This window comes from Vicugna pacos, chromosome 4, assembly GCF_048564905.1.
Source record: "Vicugna pacos chromosome 4, VicPac4, whole genome shotgun sequence".
In the NCBI taxonomy this organism is placed as follows: domain Eukaryota; kingdom Metazoa; phylum Chordata; class Mammalia; order Artiodactyla; family Camelidae; genus Vicugna; species Vicugna pacos.
Window position 1 is genome coordinate 77,170,892 of NC_132990.1, and position 15,789 is coordinate 77,186,680.

Below are 15,789 nucleotides of genomic sequence, written 5' to 3' on the forward strand. Positions count from 1 at the left end.
CTCCCCTGTCCACCTCCGGACCCCCTGGGGCCTGGCACTCAGGCAAACAGGTAGCAGCGATGGAGGACTCCTCAAGAGTCAGGGTGGAGGGAAGTGGTCTGCACTGGGCTGGCCTGGCCGCAGCCCCATCTTGTCCCCTGTGTGGCCTGGCCCAGGCCCTGCCTCTGCCCCACAGCTCAAGGCCAAGGTCCAGCTTAACTCTGGACTCATTTACCCTTGGCTGTGGCTCGATTCGACCCACTGTTCCCAAAACTGTGTCTGACGCCCCACATTTAAGCCACTCGCATGCCTGAAAGGGCCAGAAGCCCCTTGTCACCTTGGCTGACACACACGCAGTCCCCAGGCCAAGCTGGGGGGCCCCAGGGGCTCTCAGACTTGAGAGCAGACCTGGGGCCGGGTCTCCCTGGCTCAGGCTCACTCTTTTAAATGCATATTCAAGTGTAGCCCTCCAGGGGGCTAGCCTCCGCAGGGGGCTCGCCTCTGACAGGGGCGACAGCGGGGCCTGGACTGGAGGCTGCCGAGGCAGACGCTGAGCCCCACCAGGTGACCATCCTCCCTACCCAGACTCGACTTCCCGCCTTTCAGCTGCAGGTATGGCCTGGCCCCGCCCCCCCAGCAGCCTGTCTGGAGATCCCCTGAGAAGAAGAATGCAGGTGCACCTTGTAAAGGGCAGACCATCTCACAAAATTAAGGGAAGGCCCAGGTCCCAGCCCTCGTGCTGCACCAGAGCCTTTGGGTGGCCCAGCACCCAGCCTGGCGTGGGGCTTGAGGAGAGACCCCCCCTGCAGGTGAGTGCTGCTGGGGGAGGAAAGGGCGGGGGCCCCAGTGCCGTGGGGTGTGTGTGAGACCAGAGTGAGTCTGTTGGAGAACAAGGATCCTCTGACTACAGGCGAGGAGTGAGCTGGAGACGTGGGGGCGCTGAGTGCTGTGACCTGGTCCCCACCTGCTGCGGCCGGCACCCATCTGGCTCATGCCGTTATCTGCCACATGTGATCGCCACTCCTGCCCTCGGGGGCAAGGCTGACTAAGAGGAAGGGAAACTGAAGCCCAGAGAGGGATAGCTTCTTAAAATTAATTGGCTTCCCCTCCCATCCCCACTCCACCCCCCATTCCTCCAGCAAGTCCAGAACTTTCGGAAGGGGCAGGATTCTGAGAGACCACACCTCAGTCAGCTGATTCTGCCATAGGGGGCGCCCCCTGCCCTTCTGGACAGTCCTGGGGGAGCCCACGCCCCCCCTCCCCTCCCCCAGCTTGGCATCACTGGACTCGCGCGGCTGCTGGTGCACTCGCTGCATGCAGAGCGGGTCCCTGCCGAGGGGGTGGCGGGAATGCGGCGTTCCCTTGGTGCCCAGCCAGGCGGCCCGTCAGCCCTGCCCCCTCCGTGGGGCCACTTCCAGCAGCAGCAGCTGAGCTCTCAGGTGCTGCCCAACTCCACACACACACTGTCCACTGCCCAGGCCCCGAGGATGCCCGGCTTGCCTGTAAGCCAAGGAGGAGATGGACGGTGGGGGACCAGGAGCCCCACAGTAGTTAAGCCTGGCCACTGTTGACCCGCCTGGGCTGGACTCCTTCCTCTGGGTCTGGCCAGGCTTGGGTCTCAGGCCTGACCCAGGTTTGGTGCCAGCTCTATCTCCTTCTGTACTTCACAGGTTCTCGTGGGGACATTCATCATTTTGGATGTCCAGTGCTGGACACCCGCGTGGAGCCGTCCCCTCGCGGTGCTCGGTAAGAGTCATGTGGTTGTTCCTCCCCACGCGGAGTCACTTGGGCAGCTGTAGGCATGGCGCCCTCCCTGAGCAGTCGTGCAGGCTCCATAGCTCGGCATTTGAGGGCCTCTCCCATCTGCCCCATCCAGCACTGCCCTCCACCTTGCTCCCACCCAACCCCTGTCCTTGTACTGCCCCCTCCCCAGGCTGGTTCCTCCTCTGGCCCTGGCTCACACTGGACACAGGACCTTCTCCACAGCACCTCCTCCATGAAGCTGCCCAGACTGCTCCTCCAGCATCACCTGGCTGAGGTGGACCTGGGGTGTCCTCCAGGGCGTGGGGGACACAGCTTCCTCCCACAGGCTCACTCCTCCACTCACCAGATCCCCCAGCAGCCCTGCCAGGACAGAAGTTGGGTGTGGAGGTTGTAGGGTGGGCTTGTCTAAGGCCACAGATCCTGGCTGACAGAATCAGGACTTGACTCAAGCCTCACACAGGCCCCGAATGTGAGGTCAGTGGACCTGGCCTCTGTAGGGAGGATGCAGGAGCCGGAGACTGGAGAGGCCCCAGCAGGAGCTGGCCAAGGGGCCTGGAGAAGAGGGGCTGCCGGGCCTTGTCATTCTCAGGACGGGCTGGGGGCGAGGGTGGGGTGGCTGGACAGGAGGGGGTCTAGGCATTGGGGAGAATGGCTGTGGCTGCGTCTTGGCCTGTGAGTAGCAGACGTCACCACCGTCTCAGCATTAGTCCACGTGCCATCCACACCCTGGCCATTGATTGGCCACCCTGCAATGTCCCCAGAGCCATTTAAACCCCTTTCCAGCCTGGGGGACCCTTGGAGCCCCCAAGGCCCAGGACCCAGCCACCATCCCTCACAGACACGTCCCCAAGCAGGGCCAGGCTGAGATCAGTATCCCACCCAAGAGCAGACACCCTGAGGACCCCAGCAAGGGCCTTACTATTGTGATGTCCTCAGAGCCTGAGCAGCTGGCGACACACTTGAGCCTCCCCCAGGGAGCAGACGAGTCTGGGGGTGGGGGGGAGGGAGGACACACGGGGCTGGGGTGGGTTGCATCTGGGAGACCACCAGCTCCTACAGCATCCCAAGGAGGGGATCCCCCCGGCTCTGGGTGGGTCCACACCGGGAAAACTTTCCAGCAAGAAACTGTCTCCACTGGTGATCCTAGCCTGTCCCCTCTCACCCAGGTCCCTCAATATGGCGAGAGGACAGGCAAGCTCACCCCAGGCCACCCAAGAAGGTGGATTGGGCCAGATCTGGCCCCTGTTCTTTGTTGCCCTCTGCCCCCAAGGGGGCCCCACCCCCAGGACCAGGGCCCTCGCATGACCCAGGTGGCCTCCATGGTCTCTTGGGTCCCAAATGCTTGCTGGGTGCTGCGGGGGCCAACGCCTTTCCCAGAGCCCCTGAGACCCCATCAGCCCCCAGCCCAGGCAGAAAAGCTCTCCTGGGCCCGCGGGCGTGTGTGAGCGATCCCAGAGCAGTAATGCCCAATTAAACAGGACACAGCACTGAGGACGGTGGGGTGACTGCCCAAACCGGTTGGATTTTGAAGAACAAATATCCCGTTAGCGCCACTTCTGCCGAGTACACGGGGCCATAAAACAGGGACAGAGGGGAGCCTGGCAATGAATATGAAAACCTGCCTCTCTGAGGCGGCGCACTCATGACTGGGGCTGCTTCTCGGGGAGCTGGCAGAGGAGGGGTGACGGTTCCGAGCCTGATTTATCGGCAAGAACGCTTTGTAGTCCTTCAGATTAATAAAAATATTTAATAAAGAATCAAGATGGTTTATCTGTAATGCAAAGAGAATCACATTGCCTATATTTTTATTACCGAAGAATTGGAAGCAGGAAGAAATGATGATATAAGCTACTGTATAAATGACACAAACGCCCATTCTGGTTATGTGCTCTGCTCGACAGCCTCACTCCACCCCATAAACATAATCTATCCGTGTGCGTCTTTCGGCTGATCCTGGAGTCTCTCCGTGTTGTGGAGTTTAATATCACCCTGCTCTCAGCAGCACAGGGAAGTGATTAAATACGAAATAAATTTGGCTGTCATTGCATTTAAAATCAAATCAAGGATCATTTGTTACCCCAAATGAACCAGCTCCCCTTCCCTGCCGTAAGCAGGCTGCTGTTTGCCGAACCATTTAGAAGTGTGTATATAGTAAACTCGGCGCAGAATGGCTTGTACTATAATCTGATCTTTATGGGGCTGCCTGGCTGAGCTGCCGGGAGAACCCATAAACAGCACATGGCTTTTTTAATTTAAAGTTATAGGTATGGGACTCCGCAGGCTCGTCTCAGATCCATCTGAGTCTCGTTGGCGGAGGCCCATGGCTAGAGGCGGGGGCTGCTGCCCGGCAGCCCCGCCCTCTCCACCCCCATCTCCTGCCTTGGGAGGAAGGCGGGGCCCAAGCAGGTCCCGACTGTGCACAGCCCAACCTGACCCCACCCTAGAGGGCGGGGGTGGGGGGCCCGGTGCTGCTTCCAGGAGCAGAACCTGGAATGGGGAGCTGCCTCAGTGACAAAGGGCCGGCCCACACCTGCTGGACCTCCCCACCCTGAGTTAGGTCTCTGGCTGAGGCGCCCACCCCATGGCTAAGGAGCAGGGGGGCTGGGGGACACAGATGGAGGGATGGAAGAGCTGGACTCGGCCCCACCTGCCCACGGCGGACCGTCCACAGCAGCTGTGAGAAAGCAGGCCGTCAAGAGGAGGCTTTTAGAAGAGCTCCAACACAAATGCCCTAATGGGGTCTAGCATTCAAGGGGGTCAGCTTTAAGGAAGTGCACTGACCCGAAACTCCAGCCCCCTCCAGCCCAAGGAAGCCAGATCAGAACCATGTGAGAGCGACTGCAATGCTCACCTTGGGGGGTGTCAGAGGGAGCACCCCTCCTCCCCAGGCCAGAGAACTTGTCCAAAGGCCATGAGGCCCCATCCTGTCCCTGACCCTGGACCGCAAGGCCAGGCTGCCCTCTTTGCCAGTCTGTGCCTGACCCTTGACTCAACGCCGCCTCCCGCTCAGGTGTCAGGGTCTGAGATGCCAATGCATGTGGCATCCTCTGCATTCTTGCAGCCACCGGACGCTCACTCATGCCCCTTCTCCACCGCAGACCCCTCCGAGGGGAAAGCTGGCCACGAAGCCTGCAGAGGGAGAGCCAGGGGTACGTCGACGGGGGCCAGGCTGCAGAAAGGCCCAAGTGGCCCCCACCTCCAGCCCCTAGGGCCCTCCGAGCTGCGGTTAGAGACATGTCCCTGCCCCAGCTGAAGCCGGCAGCAGGTAAAGTTGGGAGAGAACCCCCAGGTGGGGAGACTGAGGTCCAGGGAGAGGTAGGAGTGCTGACTTCAGGGTCAGGCCAGACCTGGGAGGGAGCATGCAAAGTGCCCCCCACCCCCAGGCACCCGGGCTGTCAGCCCTCCAGTAGTCCGGGCTCTCAGAGCTCTGGGGCAGCAGGTCAGCGGCAGGACGCTGACAGAGGCCCCAGCCCCGTCTCTGACCTCCTACTAGGCACCCGACAGCCCTGACTTCTGAGCCCAGCCCAGACTGAGCCCCACCTCCCCTGTGGCCGTCGAGCTGCTGGACGTGTGGTCACGGGAGGGTCTGGACAGCCCACACCCACCCTGTCCCTCTCAGGGCAGACACCATCCTCCACCAGCCGGGCTCGGGGACCCACATCCCAGACTGGGTGCCGGGTGGAGCCCTCTGCTGGGGCGGTCGGTGAGGGGCCGTCCTGCGAGTGTCCTGCAAGTGTCCACAGCTGTTTGCCAAGTACAGGAAGCTTAAAGCCGCCACCGCATTAATGGCTCACTGTGTTATAATATTCAGCATAAACTTAAAAATTAATTGCCTCACCTTCCAAAGCAACTTTAACTGCTCCTGAAAGGAAATATGGCTAATAACCATAATTTTAAAGTCAACTCTTGTTAGAAGATTATGTTTGACCAAATTTCTTTCGTTAGCTCATTATTTCACATTTTCTCCTCCCTCACAAAAATCTCTTTTATGTGTGTTTTGGCCTAATTTTTTAAATGCTCAAAAGATAATGGCCAAGCCTGGTGCCCGGGGCTGTGTCTGCAGGTGTGGGACGGGCTGCACTGGGCCAGGAGACACCCTAGGGGGTGAAGGGACTCGTTAGTCCCAGGAGCCCTCCTCCATCCTGGTGCCCCTGGAGTCTGTGGGGACCATGAGGCATGACACCTAGGCGACCTCTGTGACAAACAGCCCCATCTTCTGTCCTTGGCGCCCACCTTCCCCAGGACCTGAGCAACATGCCCAGCTCTTCCGGGCCCCTCTGTCCCCTCCCACACCTGCAAAAACTAAACAGCTCACCCCTTCTTGGTTGGGAGTGGGCGGCTTGGCCACTGTCTTGTGCCAGACCCCCAGAAGGTGTGGGCCCCAGTGGACCCCGAGGGGTGGGTGGTTTCCAGGTGACCTGGCTCACCAACCAGGGGTCCCAGGAGTCAGGCACCCAGCCACAACTGGGGAGGGACTGCAGGGGCAGCGAGGTGGCTCTAGCTCTGAGGGCCTGGCCAGCCCGCTAGGGAGCATGTTGCTGGCTCTCCTCAGCCACTGGGCAGAAGCTCCTCTGTCCGGCGGCCCCAGGAGATGGGAGCGAGTGGAGACTGTCACCCTCTCTCTGATGGAGAAACTGAGGCACAAGTGGGACTCCTGACAGAAGAACCGAGACCAACTAGACCCAAACCCCCATCTGCAGCCCACCTGCAGGTCCTCCCCCAGCCCCAGAGAGATGCCCTTTAGTCTCACTGTGCCAGGGTCCCACGTGTGTGCACCCACACTGGGGACACACCTGGCGGCCGTCCACACTCTCTCATTGAACCCTGAGCCTCCAGCATCTCCCCCGTCCCTTGCTCTGCCTGGCAGCCCCCAAAGGCCACCTCAGAGCCCGGGCCAAGGGCCCCCAGCCAGAAGAGCTGGCCCCTCCTTGGGGATCCTGGCTGCAGGTGGGGGGTATGAGCCGCTCCAGGCTCCCGCCTTAAGCAAACTGATTTTTATTGCCCAGAGAACAACAAATCACTCTCACAATAATCGGGATGCACAGACACTTAATTATGAGGCCATGAGACAGCACGATTATTAATTTTAAATTGTGCAACTCAGTCCTAAAGACTTAGCCTGAGAGCTGCCGTGCATGGGCGCTCCTGGGAACCTGGGAACAGCTTGGGGGTGGGGGCTCCAGGAGGCCCCAGACTTCTCCCTCCTGCCAGCGGAGGGCCTGGGGAGATGGGGTCTGCGGAGCCAGGTCCAGTATGGGTAGCAGGGGTACCAGGGGCCCCCAGGGGTCCTACAGGACACGACAGAGCCAGCCCTTCTCCCCGAACCCTTTCTGAAGGGACAGAGGAGGGCCCTTCGCCATGGGAATGGCCGGCCCAGGCTCAGGCTGAGAAGAGGCCTAGGCCTGCAGCTCGCTTCTGGCCAGAGTGGGCGCTGCTATCAGTGTCTGCACGAGGAAAAGGGTTGCCCCGGGGAACCACGGGTGCTTGTGACCCCGATCAGCCACCAGGGGCCAGTGGAGCAGACGTGAGGGCAATAACAGCGCTGGTGGAGGAACTGGGGCCCCAGCGCAGGGCTGTCCTCCAGAGGGAGCCTGTCCCCAAGGCTCAGTGACACATACTCCCTCCCAGGGCTCCTCAACCCTTCCCAAGTTGACCGTCTCCCCAGAGCTCTGTAATTCTTCCTGAGGTGGCTCTGAGCACGGAGGTCCTGATGCCCCCTGGGCTGGTGGGGCCTTAGGGACCGAGAGGCCACGGGGGCACAAGGCTGGGAGCTGCGCAGCGGGGCTGCAAGGCCCTGAGCACCGCGGGGACAGCCCTCCCTGGCCAGCCCCCGAGGGAGCCCAGCGAGGAGCCCGTGCCAGGCTGACTGTGAGCCCAGCTGGCGGCTGGCGGAGCTTGGCAGGCGGCATAGCAGAGCGGGAAGGGATGTTTGCAGACTGCAGGCGACAGTTTCCCAGCTGAAACCTCGCTGGTTAAACAGAAGAAGGGAGCAGCGCCCACGACAGAGCCCGAGCAGGCGGAGGTGGGGGGGATCCCCTCCTGCCCACCTCGTGGCCCGGCACCACGGTGGGCACCTGGGAAGATGAGGGGCCTTGGACCCCTCTGATGGGGTCCCCGCAGGTGGGCTGCCAGGCTGGGCTGGAAAGGAGTTGGAGGAGACCCTTCTGGGTTCCTAGTGTCTGCCCTTCACTGCTCCCCACAGAGGCCTCCCCATTGCCCTGCCTGGTGGATGGTGGGTGGGTGCCCCTGCCTGCCTGCCTCCCACACTGGGGGAGGGCCGGAGGGGCCTCGATCTTCCTGAGTGTTTGAGCCAATTTTGTGTGTGTGTGTGTGTGTGTCCAGCCGTAAAGAGGCTCTGCCGCCCCCAGATCACCTGGGACCCAAGGAGCCCATCTGGGCACTGGCCTTGGGATGGGACCCCCGGGAAGCTCCCTGGGCAGCCTGGAGGGTCGGGGGACTCCAGCACAGGGCGGGGATGAAGTGGCACAGAGCAGGAGGGAGAGAAAGAACGGGGGGGTCTAGGCTCCAGCCTGCCTTCCCCTCCTGGCCTGTTTCCTAATCTGCAGTAGGTCAGCAGCGCCCCCTCCCCTGGCAGGTGTCCTTGTTCTCAAAGGACAGGCTACAGCTTCTCTGTCCTTTAGAGGACTGGGCCCCACCCCCTGCCCCAGATCCCCATGGACCCGGAGGAAACCTGAACCCCCCCAGGAGACACCAGGGAAGTGGGGAGGCGGCCCCTTCAGGGAGAACTCAGAGGGTGCGGGGGTCCCCAGCACTGGCATATGGGAGGCCTGGGGGGTGGGGAACCCCTATAAGCAAAGACAGCTGGCTGTGGGTGACGGGAGGATTTACTGGGTCAGAGCCCCGGCTCCCCTCCCGGCACAGAGAAAGCACTCAGAAAATGATCGCTGCTCTTACTAGTGGTCATTATTATTATTTCTTTAATTAGAGAAAAAAGAAATCATAGACACAGGCAGTTGCTGTGTGACTGGTGCTGCTATGCACACGTTGGGAGGGGGTCAGGGAGGAGTCCGAAGAGCCCAGCACTGCATCTCCATCTCCGCCTCCGCTGAGGAGGTGGACGGGCAGCCCCCTCCCCTCCCCTTCCTTTCCCCCTCCCCCTCCCCTCCCTGCCTTAAGGTCAGGCCATCAGGTCCCTGTCCTGTTGGATGCTCCCCTACAACTGCAGGATAGGATGCTGTATAACCTCTTCCTTTGGCTTCCCAGTTTAAGGGTGCCCCCTGTATGCTGGGGACCCCTCTGTGGTGTGCTTCTAGCTGGACAAAGACCCCCATTCATCTTGCACTTTCAAGTGGGGGTCGAAGGGGTCAGGGGACCAGCATCTGTGCAGGTGCCTCCTTTCCCGCTGGCCTCTGCTGGGTCCCATCACCCTTGTGACTTTGTGGGTCCCCGTACCCCCAAAAAAGCAGCCAAGATGACTTTGGCTTTTGTCACCAGGAACTGGACTTCCCAGGCAGGCAGCACCATCCCCACCTTTACAAAGGAGAGGAGCCTCTGAAGGGCTAGTCCTGGGCCTGCGGGGGGCAGGGTGCCCCGGAACAGCGCTGTGCCCGGCCCAGGGCTGGACAGCCGCAGACGGGTCCAAATCACGAGTTCATATAAACCATGCTGAGAGCCGTCAAGAAGAGATCCTCCATCCCACCTGGGGATGTGATCAACCGGGGATGGGACGCCTGCCTGGCCTGCAGGTGGAGCAGGGCCACCAGGGCAGAGGGACTGGCGCGGGCAAAGGCCCTACAGCAGAGAAGAAGAGGGGCCAGAGCATGGGAGCAAGGGGCTGGGACAGCACAGAGCGGGGGAGCTGCCAGATAAAATACAGAATACCTGGTTAAAGTTGAATTTTGAACAATGACTTTTTTTAAGTGTAAATACGTCCCCAAATTGCATGGGACACACTTATTTCTTGTGAATGTGAAATTCAGTTTTAATAAGGTGTTATGTTTCATTTGATAAATCTGGCCATCTAACCAGGGAAGACAGACACTCAGGGCGCCCACCTGGCTGCTGGGCAGATCCCAAGTGCACACCGTGCCCCTGCCCTGGGGGTAGACACCAAGGGCAGCCGCCTCTCTCCAGGCTCTCCTGCACCCTCACCCCACGGTCCTTTCCTGGAGGTGACTGTGGGGTGAGAGGCAAAGGCTGAGCCAACTGGCCCCTTTCGCGGAGGAAACACATGGCCTCCCTCCCTGTCCCTGGAGGCCCTGTTCCAGGTACCAGGAGGCCAGGTGGGTCCTATGCCCTCAGCCTCTCGCCCAGCCCTGCTGGTCACCTGCTGGACAATGGGCCACACACAGGTTCCCACCTCACCAGCCCACCCGCAGAGGCCACTCTGCTCCCCCTGAAAGCGGGTGATAAACGTTTGCTTTTAGGGCCAATGGACTGATTATTAATAGCGCGGCTGCCAGTTACAGGAACTGCAGTGAGGGGTGTTAATCTGCCCGAGGTTGGGAGAGCTGGTTTCCTGCAGTCTGGAGACCAGAGGGCCCCTCCCTTCTGTCTCAGGAGGGACAAAGTGACCAGATTTATTGCAGCCACGAGAGATTATCATGCACTTAGCAGCTTCCAGCCCCTGATTTGAGGGGAAGTGGGGGGCTCTGGGGGCTGAGGGGGCAGTGAGGGACCCCCATGCTCCCAGAATCACCCCTGGGTGGGCAGGATTCAGGGGGAGGAGGAGTGGGGAGCCTGGGAGGCCAGAGCTGGGGGGCGCACAGCACCCCTCCCCCAACTGTCCTGGCTCAGAGAGCTTTTTTCACCAGGCTCTTGCGTCCACCTGCCAGTCCCCTGCAGGTCCCCTCCCAGGCCCCTCTCCTCCCTGGCACTGCGTGTCCCTCCCTCCCTTTCCCTCCCCTCTTTCCCTCCCCCTCACCTCCCCCTGGCCCTGGGCAGCCATGCAGAGTGGCCTCTCCTCTCTGAGCCTCAGTTTCCTCTCCCACAGCGTGAACACAGTAGGAACACCGTCTCGAGGATTCTGTGACATCTGCCAGGCCGGCGAGGGTAGCTCCTGGCCCTGATGGGCTAGAGCATGGGGGCTGTAGTCAGCTCTGGAGGAAGGCAGGGGGACAGGGCTTTGGAAACTGAGGTCCGTGCAGGGAGGCAGGTGGGCACGGGAGGCTGGGACGGGAGAGCTGTGCCTGCTCGCCGCGCACACCCCAAGCCAATCCCTGCAATTAACACTGCAAGTGATCAGACGAGGTACGGCTGGACCTCAATACCCAGAGAATAATCAATGGGTCTTTAATTTCCATACAATAACTGTCTTATTAAATCTAAATTTAATGTGCTTTTGGAATCCTTAATTGAAAGTGTTACTGCACCGCCATCTGCTCCACTCTCCAAGTACAACCTCGGGGAGCACGTGACTCAGAGCAGCGTCAGAAACCAGGTGCTGGGACTGACAGCACAACTGTCACTCCTGGAGGTGGGCCCCTCCTCCGCCGGGCTGGCCGGAAGGGCTCTCTCCTGGTGGCACAGCCCCAGAGCTGGTCGAGGAGCCCGACCGGGGAGGGGGACGTCCGCAGGCCAGGCACTCACAGCTCTGGGAGCTCCGGATCTCGCCAGGGCTGAGGCTCACTCGGCCACCTGCTCAGAGCAGCTGGCCCTGGGCCCATCCTTGCTCATGCTGTGCCTCTGCTCCGACATCCTTCAGACCCGCTCTGGGACACTGCCATCAGGAAGGCTTTCCTGACCCCTGACCGCTGCCCACCGCGCCCAGGGGCCTCTGCCCCTCCCTGTCACACGTGCCAGGGTGTCCCTGGAACTCGTTATGGGTGCCTGTGGGCACTGGACTCAGCCCTGGGGCAGGTCTTCTCTTCCAATTGTCCATTATGGTTTGGACCGCTCCATAAAAGGGACAAGGCACTCACTTCCCAGGTGGCTGAGGGGCCTAGGGGGATGGGAGCATCTTCCTCTCACTGACTGGGGAGCTGGGGTTCACAGGCAGATGCCTGAGTTAGGAGTCGGGGAGGTGGCGGGTGGGGCGTCCACTGGCTCTGAGGTCCCTCCTTTCCCTTCCCCTGCTGCTTGGCTGCCTCACCCCCCAGTTTTCCTGAAGTTGTCCTGGAAGCCCCCCAACCCAGCCCAGGTCATCCGTAGTCTGGAAGGGGGCCGGGTAGCCCCTCCTGGGTCCAGGGTGCCTTGGGTGGGTTCTGTGCTGCGGCACATGCCTCCTTCCCAGCTCCCCTGTGCCAAGTGTCCCCGCGTGGGTGAGTCACCCTCAGCCGTATTTCGGCACAAGCAGGAGCAGACCGGACGTGGGCACAGTTAGGGCAGAAGCGCTTGTCGCCGCCTCTGGGATGCCCATCTGGGGAGTAAAGTGACCCGCTTGCTGCTCCCTCTGCTCACAGCGCAGGGACCCCGGGGCCAGCAGGACCCCCACCTGCAAGCCCCACCCGCGTGAGTGAGGCACCCCACCTGCACCGTGGGCCGCTCTGTGCCCAGTTTCCTGTCTCCCCTCCACTACTCACTGGCCATTTTGTTTTTTCCCTAAATCATGGTAAAACACTAAACATAAAGTTTACCATTTTAACCACTGTGAGTCGAACAACTCAGTGGCATTAAGCACACTCCTATGATGCTGTGCAATCAACACCACTGACTCGTGCCAGAACCTTCCCCCTCAAAGAGACCCTGTACCCATTCAGCAGCCACCCCCCATCGCTCCCTCCCTCCCCTGGCCCCTGACGACCCTCCACCTGCCTTTGCCTATTCAGGTCACTTCATATAGATGGAGTCATAGTCTCTTGTGTCCAGCTTCCTTCACTCGGCATCGCGTGGTCCAGGTTCCTCCACGTGGTAACGTGAGTCTGCATTTCATTTCTTCTTATGGTTGAATCATATTCCATTGTGCGGATGGACCACATCTTGTTTATCCTCTGTCTGTTGATGCTCACGTGGGTGGTTTCTACTTTTGGCTGCTGTGAATATGTGGCAGTGAGCAAGGGTGTGCGATTTGGTTTAAACATCTGTCTTCAAGTCCTTGGGGTGTAAGCCTGGGAGTGGAATTGCTGGGTCAGGTGGTGATTCTATGTCCGGCTTTTCGAGGAACCGCCAGACTGTTCCATGCCGCAGCTGCACCTACTGTGCGCTGCTCTCCCGCTCTTAAACGGGCTGTGCCGGTGCTCCTGGGAACCCTGCATTCTCGGGTCGGCCAACGAAGCCATAACAGTCGGAGTCCTGTCTGGGGGCCCCTGCTAGGCACCAGCTGCTGAGTTTGCTGCACGGAACAGTTACTCTATCAGTACTGAATGGAGAGGTGATTTCTGATTTCCATGACATCCTAGCAAGACAGAAACTGTTATCTCTATTTTATGAAATCTCACATAAGTGACTTCGAAAGTCCTCCGGAGGGTGGAGCTGGGAGCCGGTCCCAGGCCCACCGGGTTCCCGAGTGCAGGGCCAAAGTGCATCTACATGCAGGTTGTTCACTGGACCAGGGTGTCCAGCGAGGGGATGGAAGGAAGGGGTGACTCTCCAGTCCCCATTCTGCTCCCCCATTGTGCACAGCAGAGGCCCTGCGAGGGCTGGTGGAGGCCTGGGTAGGTCCTTGGCGACAGAGGGGGATGCCCACACTGTGCCAGGCCCATCCAGGGAGCTCCATCAGTGACATGGGCACAATCCACTTCTGTTGCAGGAGTAGACGGAGGCTAGAGGCAGACCTGCCTCTCTGACCAGGGCCCAAGAGGACCTGGACCCCCAGACTAGCCAAGCAGCCCAGAGGAATCACCGGGAGAAGGCAGCACAGAAGAGTGCCAACCTCCATATGGGGGTGAAGGCTGAAGTCCAGACCCTCCACGTTCCCACTCTCAGCAGAAGGGGACCTGGGGAGGCCGCTATGATCGTGCTCTGACATCGTGCCACTCGCCTGGTGGACATCACCCCTCCTCCCTCAACAGCTTCAAGGTGGGACTTACTGCTCCATTTATAGAAGAGGAGACCGAGGTTCAGAGTGGCCAGGCTAAGGCGCACAGAGCATAAGTCCAGGGTCCTTCCCTTCACAAGGCTTGTCTCCGATGTTACTTGTCCCTCATGTAATTGGCTGTGGCTGCTGGACCCAGCTTTCCCTGGATACTTGATACAGAATCACCTGCTGAAATGCTCCAGGGCTCCAAGTGTGTGTCTGCTGGGAGCTGAGTGTTTGCTCCGCCTGAGAACCCACCTGGCCAGCATTCATCGAATTAATGCTATGTACCAGGTGCCAGTGGGCTTTTTGTGACCATGGCCCCTTCAAGTCCCCCAAACCCTGTGAGGCAGCACCAGCATGACCCCATCTTATGGAGAAGAAAACTGAGGCGGCCAAGCACTTACCAAGGCCAGGCAGGGAGTAAGCAGCAGGGACCCCTCCTGCTGGCCCATGGGGTGGGGGCAGGGCAGGGGTGCTCTGGAGAGGCCCCAGCCACGCCCCCGCCCGGGTCAAGGCCCCGCCCCCAGGATTGCAGGCGTTTCCTCAGAAAGTTTCTGGTGTTGTGCGGAGCTGGGTTCTGCCTGGAGCGCAGCCTCATCACTGACTGCTCTCTAATCAAATTGATTTCCATTCCAATGAGCCCAGCCGGCCGCCTCCATTCCAGGAACCCTATTTTGAACACAGATGTATAATCAAACGACAAAAAGCAGAGGGCACCGTGGGCCTCTCTGCCAATCGAATAAAAGCTAAATGGCCCGAGCTTTTAGGCCTAATCACTTCTGTGTTCCCACTTGGGGTGGGTCTGCAGCAGAGCCAGGCGGATCCCCCACCCGGGCTTATCTGCATTTCAGCGCCGGACGGTGGGTCGGTGGGGTTGCAGTGATTTGATTTTCCTCGCAGCCAGGCTGCCTTGCCAAGGCCAACACCCGCTTTGCTCTGCTCCCTTCCGCACCGTCCAGCTCCCCTCCGGAGGGGGCGCCACCACTCGGTCTTGGAGGCATCACTCTAGGCCCAGGACGGGCAGCCTACTTCCCTGGCACGTCCCTGGCACTGGCGTGGACGCAGAACCTGGACCCCTGCTGAGGCCAGGGCGCTGCAGGTGCTCCAGTTCAGGCTGCCTTGGGGTCTACAGGAGCCGTTGATGGGGTGGGGAGGGGGAGTCCCGAAGTCACCTGACTGCCCATGCCCCGCGTGGACACAGACCGCAGCACCTGGCTCTGTTCCCCTCTGCAGCCCTCAGGACCCCTGCAGCCCCTCCCTGAGCCCACAGGGACCTTTATCAGCAACACCCACTGCCGCCCCCCGTGTCCTGGGGATGGAGGATCCAGCTTCTCCCTCCTTCTCTGCCCTCCCACCTCCCACCTCCTCCAACCCTCTCCCCGCCCCATGCCCCTGTGGGGCCTTCATTTCACAAACCCCCCACCTCCCATCTCCACTTAGCTGGGCAAACCAGTTCTGGAGCCCCTCCCGGAGGGTTGGAGTCCGTTTGGCCCAGGGCAATCCCACTTGCCCAGCTCCCCACCCTGGTGCCCCTTCATCCTTGCGGTGCTGGTGCCCTGAGACAGCCCCTCTGTGGGCCTCTACAGGGCAGGGCAGGTGTCAAGGGCATGGGCCTCCTTCCCACCCTGCTGGCCAGCTGTGAGCTGTGGCCACGGCCCTCTGCAGGCCTCAGGCTCCTGTCCACGTGGTGTAATGGGGACTATGATCGCAGGTGATCGCTTCCTTGTCAGGAATGGGGTGCCTTGTGGAGCTGGGGCCCTTCTGGAACTGATGAGGGCCCTGGCCGCTGAGTGGTAGAGGTCTCAGAGGTCTCCGGCCCCTCTCCTCCCCCTGCCCGACCGGAAGGAGCTCTCAGGGGCCGTGGTTTGTAATGGATGTGGTGTTGCCCTCAAAGCATTACCACTGATCACAGTTGCTTCCTCTTGACTCTCAGCTGAGGCCCCAGGCTCCATTCCAGGGAATCCAGCTCCCATTCCAGAAGCTGAAGGCAGAACAGGGGCAGGAGCCCATGAGGGCTCCCAGCTGAGAGAGAGCTGCCCCGGGCCTGCCCCTGCACACTGGGACACAGAGGGGCTATGTCCCTTCCGATTCCAGGTCCAGCCGCCCTCCCTGGCCCTCAGCCCTGACCC